Genomic DNA, 25177 nt, shown 5'->3' with positions numbered 1-25177 from the left:
CTCTAATTAGGCCCATGATCACAGCAATTAAAGTGAAAACAAATCTCTTAGATCTTTTGAGAATTCGTTGTAACACTTCATTAATTAAATGTACTGAGGGGGAAGATTCTCAAGGTCTGGGTAAAGTTACCGGTATCCAGATTCCTTCTTGAGTTCAAACCAGCATTACACTTTTCCTGAAGTCAAAAAAGAGTTAACACAAGTGTATAAATGACAATTAATGCATTGGACAGTTTGATTGTTTGTCCAAATTTTTATATTTCCCACTAAGAGCATGTAAGGAGGCTTAACACAACTCTGTATAGGAATAGTCAGGCTGGAGGTAAACAAAGCAGAATGTTTGGATCTATGTTGATACTGAGGGAGAGGAGCGGCGGTGGCAACGCCCAATGTTCTACACCATAAAGAAGTAATCCGAGGTGTATGGGGATGCCAAAGAGGTAGAGGGGTATACCTGGGTTGAGAAGAATTATCATAATGCCAATCAAAGTCCCATAAAGGAGGACTGGCATCAAAAAGAGGAAGAGGGTTCAAAGGGGATATATCATGGGATTCAGAGTCACGGATGCAAGGGGCAGTAGTGGGGACAACAGACAAAAAAGTTTCCCCTTCCCATACTCACAGTCTGTACATGACAATAGCCAATTTCCAAAGTTCTGGGTGTTCTGGGCTCAGAATGGGGAATATTGTATGAGACCTCAGCAGGGTAATGCCCTTATCTTCCCATTTTAAGGGAAAGAATGAGATGAACCTCCTATGCAAAGTAGGATGATGATCCTCGTCCTCTCAGTAAGAAATAAAATAAGTAGCCTCCAGGTATTCCCTTCCACCAGAGGAGCAATTGTTTTTTGAATAGCCCTTTGGTACCCAGTCTATTACTAAACCATTTGAGTCTTTTTTTTTTTTAATACTACTGCATGTGAGTTAACACAATCTTCCCAAATTAAAGTTTTAGATGGGGCCTCAAAATTTTTAGGACATGGTTTTCCTACAGGTTTATATTGAAAGTATGGGGTATCTCCTATTACTCTCCCTTTCATTTGTCTTAAAGGAGAAAGGGAGAGGCCAGAGACCAAATGTCCCCTTTCCCCTGTGACTGATCTCTCTGGAAGGTAAGTAGCCCAGACTTGAGTTTCTAGATGCATACAACCAGGTGCATATCCAAGTCACAGAGGAGGGTATTTATAACCCATAGTAACATTAAATGCAGTGCCTTCTTCTCCTGGTTGAGTGGGGCAATGGTCATCTGTAGCCCCAGGCATCCAGACACTATCATTAGTATAGATTTCCACGGGAGCATCCATCCAGGTGAGAGGTCGAATAAATGGAGGGAAAGGCACATAAGTTGAATAAGAATAATTTTGTGTAGCAGGTAAATCAGTTTGAGGGGAAACTGGTGAGACAGAAAGTATAAGGAGGAGAATTATTAAATAAAACCTATTGTAAGCGAGATCCAGTGCTGAAGGAAGAAGAGAAGAACAGGGGGATGTTATTTTCAGGCTAATAGAAATAGTGAGATTTTTAGGTTCATAAGGAGAAAAAGAAAGGGAATTAGGAGAAGTGGAATTAGTTAGAGGGGTGTCCGTTGCCGTTAGGGAGGATTGAACCAGACCCATTTTGATTTGGCATGCCAGCTTCTAAGGAGTTGGCACAGATCTCACCATGGTGGCCTCTGACATAGACGTCTCTTCCCTGCGGTTTTCATTGTCAGTATTCACACGAAGTTTAAGTCTCCTAGTGGGCACCCAGACAGGGAATTGATGATCTCCTGGTGAAACACAAGCATACCCTCTTCCCCACGTTATAATTGTTCCAGGATCACAGGTATTGGTCTGAGTTTTTCCGTAACACTGGCTTGCCTTCATTTAGGGAGAATTTTTTTGCCTGTGTAATGGCGTTCAGCCAGTAGTCAGAGTATTGTCTTTAGGAACATTTAGAAAGTGTAAAGGAAACAATGCGAAATGTAATTGGGAGTGGGGAGTGGTTAAATTATGCTTTTGTTGCTCAGACTGTTTGGACAATTGAGTTTTTAAAGTGCGATTGGCCCATTCCACCACAGCCTGTCCCTGAGAATTGTAAGGGATTCCAGTAAATACGGGAAATTCCCCATTGTTGCATAAATGAATCAAAAGCCTTACTAACATATCCAGGGGTATTGTCTGTCTTTATCTGATATGGAAGCCTCATAACTGCAAAGCAAGAATACAGATGTCTTTTAACGTGGGCTGTGCCTTCCCCTGCTTGGCAAGTAGCCCAAATAATACCTGAAAAGGTGTCTACAGAAACATGTACATATGAAAGTCTGCCAAAGGAGATAACATGAGTTACATCCATTTGCCATAAATCATTAGGAGTTAGGCCTCTGGGATTAACGCCAGGCTCCTGATTTGGAGGCACAAAAACTTGGCACTGAGGGCAGTAGTGGACAATAAGCTTAGCATCCTTCCAGGTGAGAGCAAATTTATCTTTTAATCCAGCAGCATTGACATGAGTGAGATTATGGAACTCCTGAGCCTCTTGAATTGCAAAAGAGACCAAACAGTTGACCTTATGGTTACCAGCAGACATGGGTCCCAGTAGAGTGGTATGAGATCTAATATGTGTAATATAGAAAGGGTGTCTACATTGGTGAACCACCTGTTGTAACCTTGAAAATAAAGAAGCCAATTCAGAATTATCAATATGTTTGATAGTAGCGGTTTCTATATTTTTAGTGGCATGTACAATATAAGCAGAATCAGAGACAATATTTAAAGGTTTGGGGAAATCCTGTGTGGCAGTAATTACAGCAATTAACTCAACCTTTTGAGTAGAGGTATAAAGGGGTAGAAATAAGCTTTGTCTGTAGGACCCACATAACCAGCATTTCTGTTAGTGGAGCCATCAGTGCACACTGTAACAGCCTCAGGAATGGGCTGATCTTTGATCAGTCGAGGGACCACCCAAGAAGTCAGTTTTATAAAATCAAACAATTTGATTTTTGGATAATGATTGTCAATAATACCAATAAAATCAGTCAAGTGAATTTGCCATAATATAGAATGTTGAAAAGCGGCCTGGACTTTGAGCTGATTTAAATAAACTACAATTAAATTTGGATCAAATCCAAAAATTTTAAGTATTCTACACTGAACTTGTCCAATTAGGGTGGCCATTTGGTCCAGATAAACAGACAGAGTTTTTGACACAGAATGAGGAAGAAAACACCACTCCACTAAATCATTATGTTGAACTATTAGCCCAGTAGGGGAGTGCAATGAAGTGAAAACTAGAAGCTGAAAAGGCTGAGAAAGCTGTACCCTAGACAACTGGGCAGTTTGGATTCTTTCCTCCATGAATTTCAGTTCCAGTGAAGCCTCAGGGGTCAAAGTCCTGGGACTGTGGAGATTGGAATCTCTGTGCAGTGTAGAAAACAAGTTAGACAGTGCATATGTTGGAATGCCTAAAGTACGTCTTAAATAATTAATGTTACCTAAAAGTTTTTGGAAATCATTTAAGGTTTTTAAAGAATCTCTCCTAATCTGAACCTTTTGAGGCCGAATACATTCTTTATTGACCACCATTCCTAAATAGTGAACAGGAGTGGTCTTTTGAATTTTATCCTGAGTGATGTGTAATCCAGCCTCTGTAACACGGTGGCTCAGAAATTGATAACAGTCAATTAATTCTTTATCAGTGGGGACAGCAATTAATATATCATTATATATATATATATTCTTTATCAGTGGAGACAGCAATTAATATATCAGTGGGGACAGCAATTAATATATTATCAACATAATGAAGAATATGGGGAAATTGAGCTTGAACTGGCGAAAGCACCTGTCCAACACAAAGCTGCAGATGGTAGGGTTATTCAGCATTCCCTGAGGAAGTGCTTTCCATTCTTAACAAGCTGCAGGCTCTTGATTATTGATAGATGGTACAGTAAAAGCAAATTTTTCACAATCTGATTTATGTAAAGCAATATGAAAGAAACAGTCTTTAAGATCAATAACTATGAGAGGCCAATTCTTAGGTATTAAAGCAGGGGCAGGCATGCAGGGTTGGATGGCTCCCATAGGTTTAATTACAGCATTAATGGCCCTTAAATCAGTTACTATCCTCCACTTGCCTGATTTCTTTTTTACAAGAAACACAGGAGAATTCCAGGGGGAAAGAGAAGGTTCCACCTTTCCAAGTTGTAACTGTTCAGAAACTAATTGAGTTAAAGCCTCCAGTTTTTCTTTAGAGAGTGGCCACTGCTCAATCCAAACAGGTGTTTCAGATTTCCATTGTAGGGGAACAGGATTAGGAGGCATAGCAGTGGCTGTCATTAAAAAGGATAACCTAAACCAGCCCTGTCTTCTTTTACAGTAATTGGGAAGGCTTTAGTAATCCCTTCATGTTTTGGATAGAGACCGAGTCTGGGAACAAACCCCATGTTTTCCATCATATGCTGACTGGGAGCACTATAAGAGTTATATGGAATATTAATTTCAGCCCCCCATTGTGCCAGCAAATCTCTACCCCAAAGATCAATGGGGTGATATAAGGCTGAATTATACCCTTTTGACCATCAGGGCCAGTGCAACGCAAGATAAATGTGCTCTGGTGAACTTCATCAGGTTTTCTGACCCCTACTAGTCCCATGTTAGGGGGATGTTTAAGCCAGGAGGAAGGCCATCAATTAGAGGAAATAATAGAAACATCAGCCCCAGTATATACTATGTCCTCAAACTTTTTTCTTGAATGTGTATGGTGCATGTGGGCCATTGTTTAGAAATTACATTAATCCAATAAATGGCTTTTTCACTGCCGGAGCCTATCCCAGGGCCCCATGTCTTATCTCCTTTGTTTAAAACAATATTAGGTAGTAAAAGTAATTGAGCAATTGACTCACTGACCGGAATGGAAACAGGAACCTTGGCAGACACTATAAGTTTATCTCATCAGAGGAATCAGAATTAATGAGACCAGTATGAACTGTGATACCTTTAGTAGTAGTGGATGCCCTACCTAACACCAGGCCCACTGAACCTTGAGGTAAAGTGCCAGTGATCCCCATGGGGACAATTAAAGGCAAAGAATTGGGTAGTGAATTTAGAGGAATGGAACTACAGAGATCGATCGCCCCACCCCCTACTGTGGAAGTGGACAAGCATTGTACTGGGACAGAAGAAGAGGCTGGGACCCATCTGGGTTGGCTTTAGGTAAATTTGTTTGTACTGGGGGCGGCGTTGGGACTGTCTGAAGTGGAAACGCAAAATTAGTCTGAGTCTGAGGTGTCCCATTTGATATTGGGGCCTGGGACTGGCCCCGCTTCCCATTTCCCTGGTTCTGTGGCAAGGGATTTCCATCTATATCAGACTTAAAGTGGCAAGTACTGGCCCAATGTTTACCTTTATGACAACGAGGGCAAACAGTAGCAGGAGCATTTGGCCATGTTTGTTGAGCTGGCTTGGCCGCTTTTAAGTTTTTAACAGTGCAATTTTTTTTGAATATGACCAAGTTGACCACAATTCTAGCAGGCTCCAAGAAAAGAATCAGTCGAGCCAGTTTGATTGCTGTCCTTCATGGCCCATGCCCACAGAATAGCTTTGTGAGTCTCCAATCCAATGCCTTCACAAGCTTTAATATATGCAGGCAACTCCTCGTGATCAGGTAAATTTTGTCATTGAACAGAATGTATGACCATTTTACACTGATAGTTCGCATTCTCAAAAGCTAACATATGCAGGAGAATACCTTGAGCATGCTCATCAGAGACAGATTTTTCAACAGCATCTTGTAATTTAGCCAAAAAATCAGGATATAACTCATTGTGACCCTGTTTAACAGTAGTAAAAGAAACAGGAGCTTGGCCTGGGATGCGTAATTTATCCCAAGCTCTCATACACACCTTTGTTACTTGTAGTATATTGACTACTATGCATGTACTGGAAAAGTTGCCTTTTCTCTTTTATTGAATAGGTTTCAGGTAGAAAGAGCTATTTGTACAAATGGGCCTTGGGGTGTTGGTTTGATGGAGTATATTGACCTTGGTTCTAGATGCAGTAGTGTAACTCTCCATGTAGTTTCTTTAGCTGTAATCCATACTGGTAGCATTTGCAAGTTTATCATACACTTAGACTGAGAGAATTTGTGGTGTGGCTCTCCCAGGAATGGGCTTGCCAGGCTATTTCTCAGGTCAGGGTCATTTTTATGTACATGGTGGTTTGGCTGACTTTGTATCAGGCTCACTGGGGTTGGGATCATGGGGCTGTTACTCTAGCCAGGATAGTGGGCATGTGGTTTCTTGATTGGTTTGGGAATGTGTTTGTCAGAGGCAGCCCACAAGATTGTTTCTCAGGCCTGGGATGGGGGTACAAGGCTTCTTGGCTGGCTTTGGGATACGCTTACCAGAGGCATCTTGACAGTCCTGCTATGTGGTCTCATAGCTACTGGGCTGGCCTGGAAGCATATCTCCTTGGGGTGACCCATGGGACTGTTTCTCAGGCCCAGAACACAGCTGCATGGCTGCCCAGTTGACCTGTGGATATGTTTGCTTGGGGTGGCCCACACAGGTGTTTCTCAGGCTCAGGATGTGGTCATATGGCTTTTTGACTGGTCTAGGGACATTTCTGCTGGGTATGGCCTACAGGGTTATTTCTTAAGTCCATGTGGGTGCATAGCTGTTAGGTTGGGGAACAGACATCAACTCGGCCAAATCATAGCTGATCCTGGACCCAGGCTTCTCACAGCTCATTGTGACATTGAGCCATCAGTATGGGCTTGGCATAATGAAGATGAAGTTACAGTACTGAAGAGGTATAGTGGCTGCTGGCTCCCAGAGGAGGGTACATTCTAGAGGTGGCTCTGGTCTCAAGATGGCACCATGCTTCAGCAGCTTATCTCACAGGGGTTTGTGAAGGGGAGATGGTGTACACCTTGTGTGCCTAATCTGAGGCAATGCATCTGCATGAATTCCCAGTAGCCTTCCAAACTGGGCCCAAGGCTTGTAGAGTACTATGGAGCTTCTTCTGTAGTAAAAATGGTAGGTGTTTTCAGTGGCACTGGAGACTGGTGCAATCATCTGCTTACCTGTTTCCTGCAACTGAAAGTCTCTCCTAACTCTGGGCCAATCTGGTCCAAGTGGTGGAGACAAGACAGCAGAGGTGATGCTCTCCTGGACTTCCAATCACTGCAAGTGTGTCTCCACTCCTCTAATGCACTCCAGTCATCTCCCTTTGACACTCCAGGCAAATCTTAGCTGTTTATTTGTTGGTGCCTTGGTCCTTTCTTGTCACAGAGATGAGTGCTAAGCATCTCTAGACAATCATCTTGCTCCAATTGTTTATCTTTATAGCTAAAGAGTTACATAACAAGAAAATCAAAGATGCTGTGTCACTTTTTTATGAGATGTTTGAAAACATTATGTTTTGAAGCTTTTTCATTTTACATACGACTTAATTACAGTTATTACTTAGCTTTCTTTGAATGGATTTTTGAATTTAATTGCCACTAAACTAATTTTGCTTTTCCAAAGTGTTTTGTTGCTATAATTATAACTTATTAGTTATATGATAAGCAACCAAGGTGGCATACAGCTACTCAAAATTCTGTACAATAATTATACCAGTTGGAAATTGTAGCTCAGGAAAGATGTACTGTTAAATGAAAATTTAGTAGTTACTAAATGCTGAGCCAAAACTAGTCTTCTTCAAGGTATAAATTAACTCTTCAGATTGACAAAACCAAAGAGTTTAACTTTTCTTTTTAGTTTATTATAATGAGAACAAAAACAGTTTAGGGAGGTATCTCATTTTAGCAATTATTACCAGTATAACAAGACTTTTTGAAAACTAGTGCTAAATGTCCTAAAATGAAACAAAAACCAAAATAAAATAAAATGAACAAACAAAAGAGATAATCAAAATCACTTTACAAATGAAATATTTTAAATAAAAATGTAAATCAAGAGCACTGCAAGAAATACAATCTAGAAAAGTTATATAATGATGAATCTTCTATTTCCGCTTAAATGTATGAGAGGGCTGTCCCTGTGATGTATAGACTGAGGAGGCAATTGCTTCTGGGGCATAAATTAAGAGGCTCATCTTACTCCTACTCCTGAATATCTCTGGTTCAATGAGCTGAAATTCTGATCTTTAAATTTCTGCTTCTAGAAGTAAGGTTAATTCTGAAGGCATTCATGCTACAAATTAACTAGATCTTAAATAAAACATGCATTTTTCTAATGCTTTGCCAGACTCAAGGGAGTTAAGAAAATCTCCAAGAATCACCTCCTAAATAAGCACATATTATGCAAACTGATATGTGAGTTTAGGTTGGAGTAGGACCACTGAGCGGTAACTGGAGAAGAACACTGAGCGGTAACTGGAGAAGAAGCTGGAAAAGTGAAGTTGCCTCAAAAAAAAAAAAAGTGCTGAGATTAGTGAAGAAAGAAAAAACAGTGTCGTTGGTTGGTTGCAATATGGAATCCTTAAACTGAACTCAAGTGATTCTATATTGACAGCAACTCCTGGCTTTTAGTAGAAGTGGTACAAGTCCTCTCTGGAAGATAGTAACTTCTATTTAGACTGTAAGATTTTCATAGATTAAGCTCAAGCAAATTTAGCTCATAATAAAGATCAACAAAACCACCAAAAAGATGACTTTATGACTGAAATTTAGCAAAAACAAGAGAGATTTCTCCAAGGGCTATGGTTATTGAAACTAACAGAGAACACAATATAACTAAAAATGAAGTATCTAAAAATATAAAAAAGGAATCTAAAATGCAAAAGCAGAGGCCTCAAGAAATTACTATGATTATTCTGGAAAAAAATAAAAATTTTAGGTATAAAAAATAAAATTGTTTTAAAAAATCAATATTAAATTAAATAGCAGATCAGACACAGCTGAAGAAATGTGTAGTGAACTGGAGGATAAGTCCAAATAAATCACCTGATAAAAATAAGAAAAACCTGAGCTTTCTTGTTCAGCTTGCTCAGATATGTGGCAGAAGGGGAAAAGGGAGGGTGAGGCTTAAAAGTTGTCAGCAGCAAAATGTTAAAAATAAATAGAGTCAGATTCTTTATTACAATTCAATCCTGATATATGACTGAATGACTGAAATGCACCATGTTTAATTTAATGGATTTTGAACTTAAATAAGCCATTATGGTACCCTGTAAGGCCTGTAGCCTGAAGCCAGTAAGGGAGGTGAAAGTTCCATTGGAAGTATTATTAAAAAGTCCAACATTGTGTAGGCCAAGAAGTGAAATGAGTGCCTTGGTCACTCTTTGCTATAGTTTTAGTGCTTCTGTCTTCTCCAAAATTCATGTTGAAGTGTAATCCCTACTGCAACAGTATTAAGAGATGTAGCCTTTGGGAGGTGATTAAGTCATGAGGGCTCTGCTCTCATGAATGGTATTAGCACACTTATAAAAGGGTTCAAGGTTGAAAGGAGTGCTCTCTTGCTCTTCTGCTCCTCCTCCACGTGAGGACACAGTGTTCCTCCCCTTTGGAGGAAACAGCAACAAGGTGCCATCTTGGAAACAGAGAGCAGCCCTCATCAGACACCAATGCTGGTACCTTGATCTTAGACTTCCCAGCCTCTAGAACTGTAAGAAATAAATTTATGTTCTTTATCAATTACCCAGTCTAAGGTATTTTGTTAGGACAGCGTAAACAGACTAAGACAGTCATTATGAAATATCCAGCTCTATCGGCACATTTTTATAAATTCTTGTGCCATTCAATGGTCTGGCTGCCTGGACTGATCACTGTTGGCAGAAACAATTCCTTGAACAAGGTTGGAATTTTTTGGGTAAAGAATTCTGGGAACCTTTTGTCTCATAGAGACAATATATATAAGTATTGTTTTTGAGTGTCTTTGAGGCTAGAAGTGCCAGATCAAGGTGTCAGCAGGTTTGGTTTCTTCGGAGGCCTCTCTCTTTAACTCTCATCCTCCACCTGTGTGTTGTCTGTGTCCTAAACTCTTCTTATGAGAACACCAATCATATTGGATATGGGCCCACCCATGTGACATCATTTTACCTTAATTACATCTTTAGAAGCCCTATTTCCAAATACAGACATATGCCACTTCCTGAGGGGTAAGACTTCAGCATATGAATTTTGGAGAGATAAAATTCAGCCCATAACAGGTATACTGTGTCCCTTTGAAGGTAAAGGCAAATTGTGGTGAAAGGTTATTCAAATAGGCCCTAACACTAACCAAATCTATAATACAAAAATCTGGGCTAGGTGCAGTGCCTCACACTTGTAATCCTAGCACTTTGAGAGGCCAAGGTGGGCGGATCACCTGAGCTCAGGAGTTCGAGACCATCCTGGCTAACATAGTGAAACCCTGTCTCTAGTAAAAATACAAAAAATTAGCTGGGTGTGGTGGCATGTGCCTGTAATCTCAGCTACCTGGGAGGCTGAGGCAGGAGAATCGCTGTAACCCGGGAGATGGAGGCTGCAGTGAGCTGAGATGGCACCACTGCACTCCAGCCTGGGTGACAGAGCGAGACTCCATCTCAAAAAAAAAAAAAAAAAGTACCATTTGCTGAGTAGATGGAGTCAGTAATTTCAATAATATTGGGTATGAATGCCTTAATGAGGGAGATCAGTTTTAAGACTGTGGTTAAGCACTGTGAGGCACCATTTATTTTTTCCAACTTTAAGAACAGGTCAAACAGGGCTGTTAAATAGAGACACAGTGGAGATAATCACTCTTTTTGAAACAGGTCTTATATAATGATTTTAATTTTTGAAGTTTCCGTTTAATTTATATTAGGCAGTATTAACTATTTAAGTAGGGAGGGATAGTCCATAGGGTCCCATTTTGTAAATCCAGTTTATAAGGGATAAAAATTTAATTTAATTTTAGTTTATTAGCTATTGGCTTAAAGTACACATGCCTACTATGGGATATTTTAAAGCAATGGATGCTATGATCATGGGAATTTAGGCAAGGCAATAGTTCTGGTAATTAAGGTGACACATAACTCTTTGTGCTCTATTTTATGTTCAGTAACTCACTTAAGATTATAGGGAGTACCTTGTTTAAATTTAGTGGGATCCTCAGGTACAATTAATTTAGGCCACAGTATGGATGAAGGCTGTAAGATTTGCCAACTGGTATATTTCAGCAGCTTTTAAGGTTCATTTAGAACTTGTGTTTTAGATGTGCAAAAACTGATCAGCATTCTTATTTTTTGTATGTAAATTCTTTAAGTAAATTTTGGATTTCCAGTTGGGTCAAATTTTGGACCTCTGTTTCACTTTTGTTTGTTTGTTTCTTCCTCTTGTATTCAGGTTTCTTTCTTTTCTTTCTTTTTTTGGTACTTCCTTTATTTCTTCTTTCCTTCTTGCTTGCCTGCTCACTGGCCATGTCGGTGGTTATGGGATTACTTTGGAGGTGAGGAGTTACTCTCTACTCTGCTCATATTTTCAAATAAGAGATTCTTCAAGAGAATCTCAAACCAGCACCATCAGCATTAGGGGCCTCTCTCATGGCAGTGGTAAAATTAGCCTTTGGCTGTGCCACAGGGGTGCAATGGGTATTTTCCTTACAACCTTGAGGATCAGGATATTTTCTGGTGACAGAGGCATAGGCAGCAGCAGCAGCAGCAGCAAAGGTAGGAGGTATTTGCATTTAGGAGTGTGACTTCAGCATGCCACATAGTAACTACTTTTCCATGCAAGTGACCACCCAGTGGATATCAGTGTTTCCTTTGAGTGTGCTATAGAATGCAGATAACACTTGGTTGAGGCATATGACCATGGGGCCCAGAGTAAAAGTCGTCCTGAGCTTATGCTAGAATCAAGACATATGATTTTTTCTGAGACATACACAGGTCTAGGATAAAGCACAAGAGCCAGGGTCACTTTAACAAGGGCTCTAATACCATCATCTGGCTCTAAATGTCAGTTATAACATCTGACTTAGATCCATTAAATCTATAACACAGGCTTGGTAGGACTCAGCAAATGCAGCATAAACTGGCACAACTCAAAGAGAAAGCTCACCAACATACATGAAATTCCATTAAAAAAGCCAAATCAAATGAAAAAAGACTTCCGGTGGTGGTAATTGTGGTCTATACACTCTGCTCACAGCACCAAGCATAGTGCCCCCTGCTCACCACACAAAACACCAAGCCAGTTGCCTTTCCTTTATCTTTGTAACCATTTTTGGACTTAATTCATTACACTCTACTTTCCCCAGTAAGCTTTATTATGTGAGGAGTAAACGTTTTTAGGCCCTCTTTGTATGTGTGTGTGTGTGTGGTGGGTGGGGGGGGGGGGGGGTTGGGCGTCATGTTCCTGTGGCATCATCAGACTCAACCCAAACCAAGTTTTGGATAGAGTCCATACTTTTTCAGCTGGATGGTTACGGCAGCTGGTCTAGTGGGGCTGAGAATGTACTTTCGAATGAGCTCCCAGGTGAGACTACACTTTGGATAACAAGATTCTAGAGTTCCTTTATTGCTTGAGGTCTTAAGATACTGAATAATTAATACCTAATGTAAATGATAAGTTAATGGGTACAGCAAACCAACTTGGCACATGTATACCTATGTAACCAACCTGCATGTTGTGCACATGTACCCTAGAACTTAAAGTATAATTTTAAAAACATGCTGAATAATTAACCACAAAAGTAAAAGTGTACAACAGCCAAAAGCATTCAATGAAAATGAAATTGAGGAGCAAAAAAAACATAAAAAAAGATGTGACAAATATATCCAAATACCTGTATAACAAATCCAAATATATCAGTGACCATAGTAAACATAAATGAAATGAAACTGCGTCTCTGATAAAAAGAATTAAATGGCAAAGAGAGGATCAATATATAATGATAATAAGGGAGGAGACCACCCCTCATATTGTCTTATGCTCTATTTCTGCCTCCAAAGAAAGAAGAAGTAAAAACTAAAAGGCAGAAATGAAATCCACAGGCAGACAGCTCGGTGCCACACCCTGGGCCTGGTAGTTAAAGATCGACCTTCGACCTAACCAGTTATGTTATCTATAGATTCCAGACATTGTATGGAAAAGCATTGTAAAAAATCCTTGTCCTGTTCTGTTCCATTCTGATTACCGGTGCATGCAGCCTCCAGTCAGGTACTGCCTGCTTGCTCAATTGATCATGACCCTGCCAAGCCGACCCCCTTAGAGTTGTGAACCCTTAAAAGGGACAGGAATTGCTCACTCGGGGAGTTCAGCTCTTGAGACAGGGGTCTTGCCGATGCTCCCGGCTAAATAAAACCCTTCTTTCTTTAACTTGGTGTCTGAGGGGTGTTATCTGCGGCTCTTCCTGCTACATTTCTGGTTCCCTGACCGGGAAGCGAGGTGATTGGTGGATGGTGGAGGCAGCTCCTTAGGTGGCTTAAGCCTGCCCTGTGGAACATCCCTGTGGGGGACTTTGACTAGCCTGAGCACGCAGATCCTGAGAGCACTCTCAGGTAGGCATTTGCCCTGGTTGGAAGCCTTGCCAGAGCAGTGTGTAGCAGGCCCCCATGGAGGATCAACGCAGTGGCTGAACACCGGGAAGGAACTGGCATTTGGAGTCCGGACATCTAAAACTTGGTAAGACTGGTCTTTGGAACTTGCCCACTCCATTTGAGTGGAAGCGTGGCCTGATCACCCATGGCGTGCCTTTATCAGCACTTTGGTTTTGGTTTTGGTTTTGACTTGGTTTGAATTGCTTAACAGGACTGGTCTTGGGAACTTGCCTACTCCATTTGAGTGGAAGCTTGGCCTGATCACCCATGACGTGCCTGTACCAGCACTTTGGTTTCTGTTTTGGACTTGACTTGGATTGCTTGATACTTTGGTTTTGACCTTGCTTGGATTTCTTGATACTCTGATTTTGGTTTTGATTCTGGTTTGGCATAAACTGTAAAAGTGTGTGTGTGCCCTTTTCACCTGTTCTTTGTTTTGTGGTGTGTGTGTGTGTGTGTGTGTGTGTGTGTGTGTGTGGTGAGCATGTGTTTTGTCTCGAAGGAACATGGGTGAAGCACAAAGTAAGCCCACCCCACTAGGAACTATGTTGAAAAATTTCAAAAAGGAATTTAAAGGAGACTATGCAGTTACTATGACACCAGGAAAACTTAGAACTTTATGTAAAATAGACTGGCCAGCATTAGAGGTGGGTTGGCCATCAGAAGGAAGCCTGGACAGGTCCCTTGTTTCAAAGGTATGGCACAGGGTAACCTGTAAAGCCAGGGCACCCAGACCAGTTCCTGTACATAGACGCTTGGTTACAGCTGGCTTTAGATCCCTCCACAGTGGCTGAGAGAATGCAGCATAAGCGGCTGGCAGAGGCAGAGAGAAAGAGAGAACAGAGAGGGAGGCAGAGAGGAGACAGAGAGAGAGAGACAGAGAGGAGAGAGAGAGAGACAGAGAGGAGAGAGAGAGAGGAAAGAGAGAGACAGAGGCAGAGAGAAGAGAGAGAGAGCCACGGAGAGATTGGGGCAGAGAGGGGCCAAATGAGGCCACTGACAACCTGTAGCCTTCTATCAAAAATCCTTAACTTAGTAATCCACGGATGACCCAAATACATTCAACCTGTAGCGGCAACTGCTTTGCTAACAGAAGAAAGTAGAAAAATAACTTTTAGAGGAAACCCATTTTGAGCACACCTCACTAGTTCAGTTCAGAACTATCCTAAATCAAAAAAGCAAAAAGTAGCTTACTAACTCAAAAATCTTAAAGTATGGGGTTATGCTGTTAGAAAAGAAAGGGAGAATTTATATAAAGAGGAATGTTATATGGTAAATTATTGTCCTAAAATAGGGGAGAATTTATATGAAAAGGAATGTTATATGGTAAATTATTGTTCTAAAGTAAATTAAACTGTTTTTAAAAAAACAAACAAAAGGTTATAAAAGGAAATTCATGCAAGAAATGTTGTGTAATTTAAAAGTAATTAGGTCTCATAAATATAAAGCTACTAAAGAAACAGTTTATGTGCAAGGTATATAAGGAAAGTAAAATATGCTTTTGGTAGAAGAATCATAAGGAGGCATAAGAATGTAAAGTTTTACCTATATTAAAAGGTTAAAAATATGTATATTTTGTTTTAAAGGTTTAATCAAGTTTAATCAAGTTTTAAAATGTTAATTGGAAAGAAAATTCTGTGTGTAAACGTTGGATAAAGTTAAAGAGGTATCATCCAGTTTTTCTGTAAACTAGATGTTAAAATAAACGCGTAACAGGTTTTTCTTAAAGCACCAAACTGCTCTTTAGCAAAAATTATAAAATGTTAAAAAGAGTCTATAAAATCTTACCTTATGGTCAGACATTAAAAATTGGATAAATATGTCTACAAGATTTTATTAAAATTAGGTTTAACATTAATAACACACTAATATAAAGGTAAAATTTAGCTTATCTGGTATAAAAATCATACAGGAAGCATTGTTAAATGTAAAATGGTATTTGGCTTTCTTTGGTTTAAAAAACTAATAAAAATAGATGCTAAAGGAAATTTCTCAGTAAAAAGGCACTAAGGAATATAAAGTCCACTGCCAAAGCTGCACATTTAAAACAAAAGATCAGTTTCTTAAAAATGATATACTTGGTTTATCTTCCACTTTCCTTTCTCTCAAAAACTAAAAATCTTTTAGCACATGTACCACCCCTAGAATTTCTGGTAAACCAGCACCAGCCTGAAGATCACATTCTCATCAAAGGTTGGAAAGAAGAAAAACTCGAGCCAGCCTGGGAGGGACCCTACCTTGTGCTGCTAACTACCAAGACTGCTGTTGGTACAGCAAAAAATGATGGACTCATCACACCCAAGTCAAAAAAGCACCACCCCCTCCAGAGTCGTGGGCCAGAGTCCAAGGGAAAAACCCTACCAAACTAAAGCTAAGAAAAATTTAACTCTTTTCATCTATTCTATTACTATTTTTTCTTTCCTCGTTCTATTGCTGACCATCTAGTTATTAACATAACCAAGTAAATTTTGCCTCAAACTATTGCATTTAATGGTTGCCTTGTTATACCCTGTAGGGACTTGCCAAGTCAAAGACAACTTTCTACTTCAAAAAAGTACTTCTGTCCCTCCTGACTCTCCTCAGACTGGGCATTAGTAAACTAGGACCATTTAATCTGGGGAGATTTCAATACAGACCCCAGTGCCAACCAGGAGTCTTGCCCCCTGATGTAGAGCTTTCATGCCATAGTTGGTCCAACATTCTGTGGACCACTAAAGAGCAAGGATGGACTGCCCCAACTGGTTTTTGTAATTTCCTAAAAACCATACATTCATTTTACTAGAGAATTATAGAAGTTAAATACTTGAAACAAACTTTAGCAATTAAGACAGGATATCAAGATGCAAATGCCTGATTAAAATGGATCAAATATTCCATCTGCACATTAAACAAAAGAAATTGTTAAGCTTGTGCACATGGCAGGCCAGAGGCCCAGATTGTCCACCTTCCACTCAGGTGGTTCTCCAGTTGACCAGGCATAGGCTGCATGGTAGCTCTTTTCCATGATTCTACAGCCTGGAGTAATAAGTCATGCCAAGCTCTCTCTGATATATCCCGAACTCCGGCACCCTGCGAGTCAGCCCCTGAGGGCCATCCAGCTTCTGTCTCCCAACACTAGGTTCACTTCATGTCTCTCACAACAGGGAGGAAACTTAGCGTTCCTTGGAGACCTGAAGGGATGCAATGAGTTTAAGAATTTTCAAGAGCTTATCAATCAGTCAGCCCTTGTTCTTCCCCGAGCAGATGTGTGGTGGTATGGTGGTGGACCTTTACTGGGCACTCTGCCAAATAACAGGAGTGGCACTTGTACTTTAGTCCATTTGGCTATCCCTTTCACCCTGGCATTTCATCAACCAGAGGAAGGAAAAATAAGACATTGTAAAGAGAGAGAAGCCCCTTATGGGTCTTTTGACTCTCATATCTATTTAGATGCAACTGGAGCCCTGCAAGGAATACTAGATCAATTTAAAGCTTGAAATCAAATAGCTACAGAATTTAAGTCAACATTTTAGTAGGTGACAGTTAATAAAAATGTAGATTAGATAAACTACATCTACTACAACCAACAGCAATGAGGTTTTTCTTGAGTTAAAAGAAAAACTCAGGTCGTCCCCAGCCCTGAGGCTACCTGACCTGACGAAACACTTTACACTCTATGTGTCAGAAAGAGAAAAAATGGCAGTTGGAGTTTTAACCAAGACTGTGGGGCTCTGGCCAAGGCCAGTGGCCTATCTCTGAAAACAACTAGACAGGGTTTCCAAAGGCTTGCTCCCATGTCTAAGGGCCCTGGCAGCAACAGCCCTGTTAGCACAAGGAGCAGATAAGCTAACTCTTGGGCAAAACCTAAACATAAAGTCCCCCCATGCTGTGGTGACTTTAATAAATACCAAAGGACATCAATAGCTGACGAATGCTAGACTAACTAGATACCAAAGCTTGCTCTGTGAAAATCCCCGCATAACCATTAAAGTTTGCAACACGCTAAACCCCACCACCTTGCTCCCAGTATCAGAGAGCCCAGTTGAACATAACTTTGTAGAGGTATTGGACTCAGTTTATTATAGTGGGCCCAACCTCCGAGACCATCCTTAAATATCACTAGATTGTGAGCTGTACGTGGATAGGAGCAGCTTCGTTAACCCCTGCAAAGTGATTCTGAAGTAGACAACAAGCCCTGCTCCAGTCACACCCAGAAGCTGACTGCTCCACCCACAGCTGAAGCATGAGAAAACTCATCGTGGAACTCATTTTCCTTGAAATTTGGACTTTTACAGTTAGGACTTCTACTGACCTTCCTCAGACTGAGAACTGTTCCCATTATATACATCAAGTCACTAAGGTGGGACAAAAGGTTGCTATGGTCCTATTATTTTATGGTTATTATAAGTGTACTAGAACTCTAAAAAGAGCTTGTTTGTATAATGTTATTCTATACAAGGTATGTAGCCCAGGAAATGACCAACTTGATGTGTGTTGTGACCCATCTGAGTCTCCCACAGTTTTTAAAATAAGATTAAGGACTGAGGACGGGTAAGGGCTCATAAATGATACACGTAAAGTGTTAGCCAAAACAAACAAACAAACAAAAGGTGCCCAAACAAGTCACCTTGAAGTTTGATACCTGTGCTGTCATTAATAGTAATAAGTTAGGAATAGGATGTGGTTCTCTTAATCAGGAAAGAGGCCATATGGCAGAAAATAAGTACATTTGTCATGAATTAGAACTGCATTAAAAATGTATGTGGATACTGGTCTTGTGTCATTTAGGCCACTTGGATAAAAAATAAAAATGATTCTGTCCACCTTCAGAAAAGGAAAAGTGGCCCTCCCTGTACTAGTTGTCAGTGTAACCCCTTAGAACTAGTAATAACCAACCCCCTTGATCCTCACTGGAATAAAGAGGAGCGTGTAACCCTAGGAATCGATAGGGCCAGACTGGATCCTCGAGTAAATACCGTGGTTTGAGGAGAAGTTTATAAACACTCTCCTGAGCCAGTATTTCAAACCTTCTATGATAAACTGAACGTGCCAGTACCAGAAATTCCAGGAAGAAAAATAAATTTGTTTTTGCAATTAGGTGAGCATGTAGCCTAGTCTCTCAATGTCATTTCATGTTATGTATGTAGAGGAACTGTAATAGGAGATCAATGGCTGTGGGAAACCCAAAAATTAGTACCTACAGACCCAGTTCTTGATGAATTCCCGGCTCAAAAATTCACCCTGATAACTTCTAGGTCCTAAAAGCCTTAATCATTAGACAATACCATATAGCAAGAGTGGGGAAGGACTTCACCCTGCCTGTGGGAAGACTCAGCTGCCTTAGGCAAAAACTGTATAATAGTACTACAAAAACAGCCACCTAGTGGAGTTCAAACCACACTAAGGAAAAATCCATTTAGTAAATTCCCAAAGTTGCAAACTATGTGGACCTACCTGGAGTCCCACTGGGACTGGACAGCCCCCACTGGATTATACTGGATATGTAGGCATAGAGCTTACACCAAATTACCTGACCAGTGGGCAGGTAGTTGTGTTATTGGCACTATTAAACCATCTTTCTTCCTACCGGTGAACTCCTCGGCTTCCCTGTCTATGCTTCCCATGAAAAGCTAAACATGGACATAGGTAATAGAAAAGATAATAAATAGCCCTCTGAGAGAATCATACAATATTATAGGCCTGCTACTTAGGCACAAGACGGCTTGTGACGATACCTGACCCGCATTAACATGCTCAACCTAATCATATGGTTACAAGCTGTCTTAGAAATAATCACTAAGACCAGCAGAGCCTTGACTATTCTGGCCTGGCAAGAAACTCAGATGATAAATGCTATCTATCAAAATAGATTGGTTCTCGACTACTTGCTAGAGGCTGAAGAAAAGGTCTGTAGAAAATTTAACCTTACCAATTGCTGCTGCACATAAGTGATCAGGGGGAGGTCGAAGATATAGTCAAAGACATGATGAAACTGGCACATGTGCCTATACAAGTTTGGCACGGATTTGATCCTGAGGCCACGTTTGAAAATGGTTCCCAGTGCTAGGAGGATTTAATACTCTTGTAATAGAAATTATAGTAGTAATAGGAACCTGCTTACTGATCCCTTGTTTACTACCTGTACTCGTTCAAATGGTAAAAGGTTTCCTTGCTACTCTAGTTCACCAGAATACTTCAGCGCAAGTGTACCACATGAATCACTATCAATCTGTCATGCAGGAAGACATAGGTAGTGAGGATGAAGGTGAGAACTCCTACTAATAAAATGAGTGAGAGTCTCCAAGATGGGGAATGAGGGAGGAGACCACCCCTCATATTGTCTTATGATGAAATCCACAGGCAGACAGCCTAGTGCCGCACCCTGGGCCTGGTAGTTAAACATCGACCCCTGACCTAACCGGTTATGTTATCTATAGATTACAGACATTGTATGGAAAAGTACTGTGAAAATCCCTGTCCTGTTCTGTTCTGTTCTGATTACTGGTGCATGCAGCCTTCTGTCACGTACCCCCTGCTTGCTTAATCGATCACGACCCTCTCACATGGACCCCCTTAGAGTTGTACATATGCAAGAATATTCATAGTGTTACTATTTGTAATAGTAAAATGGTTAGAAACACTTTAAATGTCCACCAACAGGAAAATAGATAAATTGTGGTATATTCATGAAATAGAATGTTATAGAGCAACAAAAAAGAATGAATTCCAGCTGTACACACAATTTGGCTCTATCTTAGAAAATATTAGGGAAAAATTCAAGTCATTAAAGATTATATAGAGTACAATTCTACTTTTATATATCTCAGAAATAAGCAAAAGTAAACAAATACTGTTTAGTGACAAATACATATTTAAAAAATTTAAAAATCAAGGAAAAATATATCTTAAAATTATTATAGCAGTTACCTGTGGTAGCAGGAGGAGTGGAGAGGAGAGGAACATAGGCAGACACTAATGTATTTATTATACTATTATTCTTAATCTGTTTGGTGAATTATTTTAATTAACATACATGTTACATATAGTCTCTCAGATGAGTCAGATGTTGTATTATGAACATTTTTAATTTAAAAATATGAAACAATATAAGGCATATCCCATGCCTAATGTATAGCAAACAACAAAAAAATCCTAGCTTTTGTTATTGTTATAAATAAAGAAAAAGTATTGAGAGAATCAAATTGAACAATTGCCTACATTTGGAGGAAAATTAGCCTCCGGTCACTAAAGAGGTCCCGGGCAGCGTGAGGGCACCTGGAGCTTATTGGGCTATGGGAGGAATAATAACCAGGAGAGTGGGGAGGAGTTAGTTAAAGGGTACTGGAAGGGAAAAACTGGTGTGGTGGGGGCTGATAAATGCAAATATTTAGCAGTTTCTCATTATATGTGGCTTGTAACACCTCCACGAGATGTTCAAACACCTTTGGGAAAAGCCACATTTAGTGTTGACTCTGCACCCACTTCTCAAGTCACAATTTAACATCTTAGGAACAATGCACATTAATATTTGTGAGAAAACCTGCTAGTTAGCAAACAAAAAACAAAAACGCATTCAGCTTTATTTAACTAAGTAGTGCCCAGTTTGACCATGAGACTCTTTTCTCTCTGTATAACAATAGCTTATGGAACTGACTTTTCTTTAGAGTTCATATTGAGAAAGTCAGGACTACTTCATTTTATCTACAGCTAGTAGAATTGTAGGACCATATGTGAACCAGAGATCCTAGGCGAGGTAAAATGACTTGGGTTCATATGGGAAACACTGTGAAGAATTTAAAATTTGAAAGTTAACTCAGGCTTTGGCACAGTTACCATATGTTGGCTTACCAATTAAAATTCCTCTTTATATTTATCTTTGTGATAATATAGATTTCCTCTGTGTTTCAGAAGAAATTGTGTCTGTGCATGGTTGGTATATATGCATGTACGTGTGCCTCTATGTGTAGCAGTATATTTTCTTCTACATGAGCTGCCAGCAATCTGTAGCCAGCCATTTCCTATCTCAGTCTGAATTTGGGAGTTTAAATTATTAAGGAGTTTGATGACCTGGAACAAGCAGTTCAGCTGGTCGAAGATTTGGAGGAATGAAGCTGAACAGAATCCCAAAAACAGACTCTTGCTTCCTGTGATATGTGGTAAATGGAACATTTTAAGGTACTAATTTAAACCCCTTGTGTTTTGGGTACATAATATTCCACCAAAAGTCATTCGAGGCTTCTTCTAAACCTACTTTACAATCTTCAATTTTTCTGTGTTATTTATTTGTATGAAGTAAGGTTGGAGGAGCAATGGCTTCAAACCAAATAGGCTTGTGATTTTTCTAAAACAGAAATTGCCTAAAATATTTCTGTCTTTCAGTGCCCTGGGTCATGGTGTTCTACTGAGTTCAGGCACAGTACAGGCAACTTCCAAATTGTTTTATTTCCCCTTTTTTTCAGACTTAGATTCTAGCAGAAATATTTTCAATCTTTAGTCAATCACACACAGTCTATGTTTAAGCTTAGTGCTAAAACATTACTTATCTTACCTTAAGAAACCTGGGAATTCAGGTAAAATATATGATCTACAATAATAAAGGAGTAGAAGGATATGAATGAATGAGCCTGATTGATATTCCTTGGTAATTTTTTATTTTTTATTTTTTCACAAATTGCTTTGAGAACCTTACAGATGGGCTGGTATGAACATTTCTTTCCCAGACTATATTCTGTAACGGTATATTGATTAGCTGATATAATTATTGTGAATCCAAGAAATGTTACTGCAATGGAAAGGTAAGGAGCATTTAATTCAGAGAGAATATAAAACAATAATTGGGGAAACTTTTGAATTTTGTGAAAACGGAAAAAAGGTATTGAGAAAGACTATACCAACACTAGTGAGAACTTGCTAGACAATTAAAAGGCAAATGATGTATAATCAAACTGTCCTCATGTTAATTTCAAGTTCCCTTTCATCACCACAGGGCTAACTATGCTTAACTAAAGTGGTTTTATTTGGTTAAACAAAGAAGATAGAGCTAATCAGGCTTATATTTGTATTTTACTCTTGTTACTCAGGTTCTGGCAGTCCTTTTCTGTGCATCCTAGGCTGGTCTCGGCCACAGGCTCTGGGCATCTTTCCCATTGTAGTCACAGAGCCCTACACCAAGTGGGGAGTTAAGTAAATGCGTGTTGACTAACTGGTTGAGTGCATGTGCTGGGATAGTCATGTTTTATTGTTATTGTTGTTGTTGTTGTTGCTGTTTTTTGTGGTTGTTGTTGCTGTTGTTGTTTTTCTCGAGACAGAGTCTTACTCTGTCACCCAGACTGAAGTGCAGTGACACAATCTCGGCTCACTGCAACCTCCACCTCTAGGGTTCAAGGAATTCTTGTGCCTCAGCCTCCTGAGTAGCTGGGATTACAGGTGCCAGCCACCTTGCCTGGCTAATTTTTGTAGTTTTAGTAGAGACATGGTTTCACCGTGTTGGCCTGACTGGTCTTGAACTTGTGAGCTCAGGTGATCTGCCCTCCTTGGCCTCCCAAAGTGTTGGGATTACAGGTATAAGCCACCCTGCCCAGTCATGTTTTGTTTTAAAATGTATTTACAAAGCAATGCTAGGCTCTGGCTTTCCTGAAAGTTCATTTTAGAAACATTATTCATTTTATTATTAGGAACAATTTGCTTTCTTCACTCCATGCTGCATAAGGATCTAGCATTAGTTACTCAGAAATGGCCTTCTGTGTTTTCCTCATAGCACCTCTGACATTAGTGCTCTCTGTATTCCACTTGATCAACATTCTTTATTCTGCATTCTAACTGGGAAATTACTGTTTTTGGTGGGAGAAATAACTTCATTATTGAAGTATGAGCTGAAAATGGATTGCCTCTAGTTCGGGAAAAGTCTGGATACCGTGACACTTCCTGGATAACGTTAACTATCTCCCATTGGCTATTTCTCAGCCATTTTTGCATCCAGGGCTACCCTTTCACATTCATTGTTTAATTTAGTCCTCATACCATACAAAATGAGGTCAAATTAGTACTGTTTTCACTTCAAGAGACCTAAAACAGAGAGATATTATATGAGTTGTTTAAGCTCCCACAACTGTTAAATGTCAGGCCCTAGATTCTAATCCTACAGCTTGCTGGGCTCCAAAACTCTAGCTTTTACATTGAACTTGCAGTTATACTGACTATTGTACATTGATGATGTAATTGTTTACATACAATGCCTTTGTGTTCATTTCTATGGCACTGTGTTTCCTTTTTAGCAAAATACATTTTATTAATTTAGAAGTCATTGATCTGGGGATTTAAGCTCTTAAATTTTTTAAGCAGCTTTCTCTGTCTCTCTCTCTCTCTCTCTCTCTCTCTCTCTCTCTCTCAAAGCTCGGCTTTTATTTTGTTAAATTACAGCAATGAGGCAATGCTAAATATAGTTTTTAAATGACTGCATATTTCATCTGAGTTTGAAGGATGAGTGAAATGTTGCCAGGAGAAGGGAGAAGGGGTGAACTGGGAAGATAGAGGGAGTAACAAGTATAAAGGCATTGGTGCATGGAAGCACTTGATGCAATCAAAGAGATGAAAAGTATCTAAATACATGAAGATTTTCAAAGATTTCTCAGATTTTCTGTTATAGATTCTGAGTGATAATTTGATAAACCATTTAAAACGTGTATACAGGAAAACCCTATTGTGAGAAATTGACTTGAAGCCTTAAAGACTAATTGATCTTAATGTTTAAACAGATTCCCATACTACCTTCATTTTGAAACTCAAAATCCTTGTGATGATTCAAGTTCTGGGGTTCTGATACAGCTGAATTTTAGTTGAATTGTGTTAAGCAAAAGATTACATACAATTACTTCTTGGAATTAATATTTAGTTGTATATTGGAAGCAAGGATGTATAAGGACATCTTGTTCAAATCCTATCTTCCAGCAGTTGTTTTAAAATATCCTAAAATGATGACCAACTACATATTTGAAAAAGATCTCCACAAATTGCTTTTGTATACTGTTACAGGTTAATTGCTTATATGACCAATACATTCTTTATTTCTAATTAAATTCAGAATCCTCCTAAAAAGTCCCCACTGTTGTCCACAGTGATTTATTGTATATTAGAATCTATTCTCCTTCCTCTTACAAGACACAAAATTGGCATGTAGAAAGGTGCCTGAACTCTATTTCTGCTCCCATCCCTTTAGCTAGACATATTTGTGCAGGGAAAAACTGGCACAAGTGATCTTACCTGAGGATCTTGTTAACATACAGATTACTGGGCTACATTTAATATCTATTGATTCATAATCTCTGATAAGATTTTTAAATTCACGTGTCCAGTGATTCTTTTGGAATCACATGACCCTTGTCTAAAGACTGAGTTTTGGGAACCACTGCTTTTCATAGAAACAAAATGGAGAAGGTCAGTACCTTCATTCATTCATTCATTCATTCATTCATTCATTCAAGAAATAGCCATGGAGAGCCCCTGTGTGTCAGAAGTTATGGAAATAAACAAGACACAATCCTTGATCTTAAGGAACATCAGACTATATTATTATATCATTATATTTAAAAATAAACTACTTAACCAGATGTGTTACGACAGAAGCATGGAGGAAATTCTGTAGAAAACCTAAATTTATGGGAATCTAAAAAAAGTTCACCAAGTAAAAGATATCTGAGCTGGGACGTACAGAATGA

Source organism: Papio anubis, chromosome 12 (assembly GCF_008728515.1).
Source record: "Papio anubis isolate 15944 chromosome 12, Panubis1.0, whole genome shotgun sequence".
Lineage (NCBI taxonomy): Eukaryota > Metazoa > Chordata > Mammalia > Primates > Cercopithecidae > Papio > Papio anubis.
The sequence above is the reverse complement of the archived record's forward strand: the minus strand, read 5'-3'. Positions refer to the sequence as shown.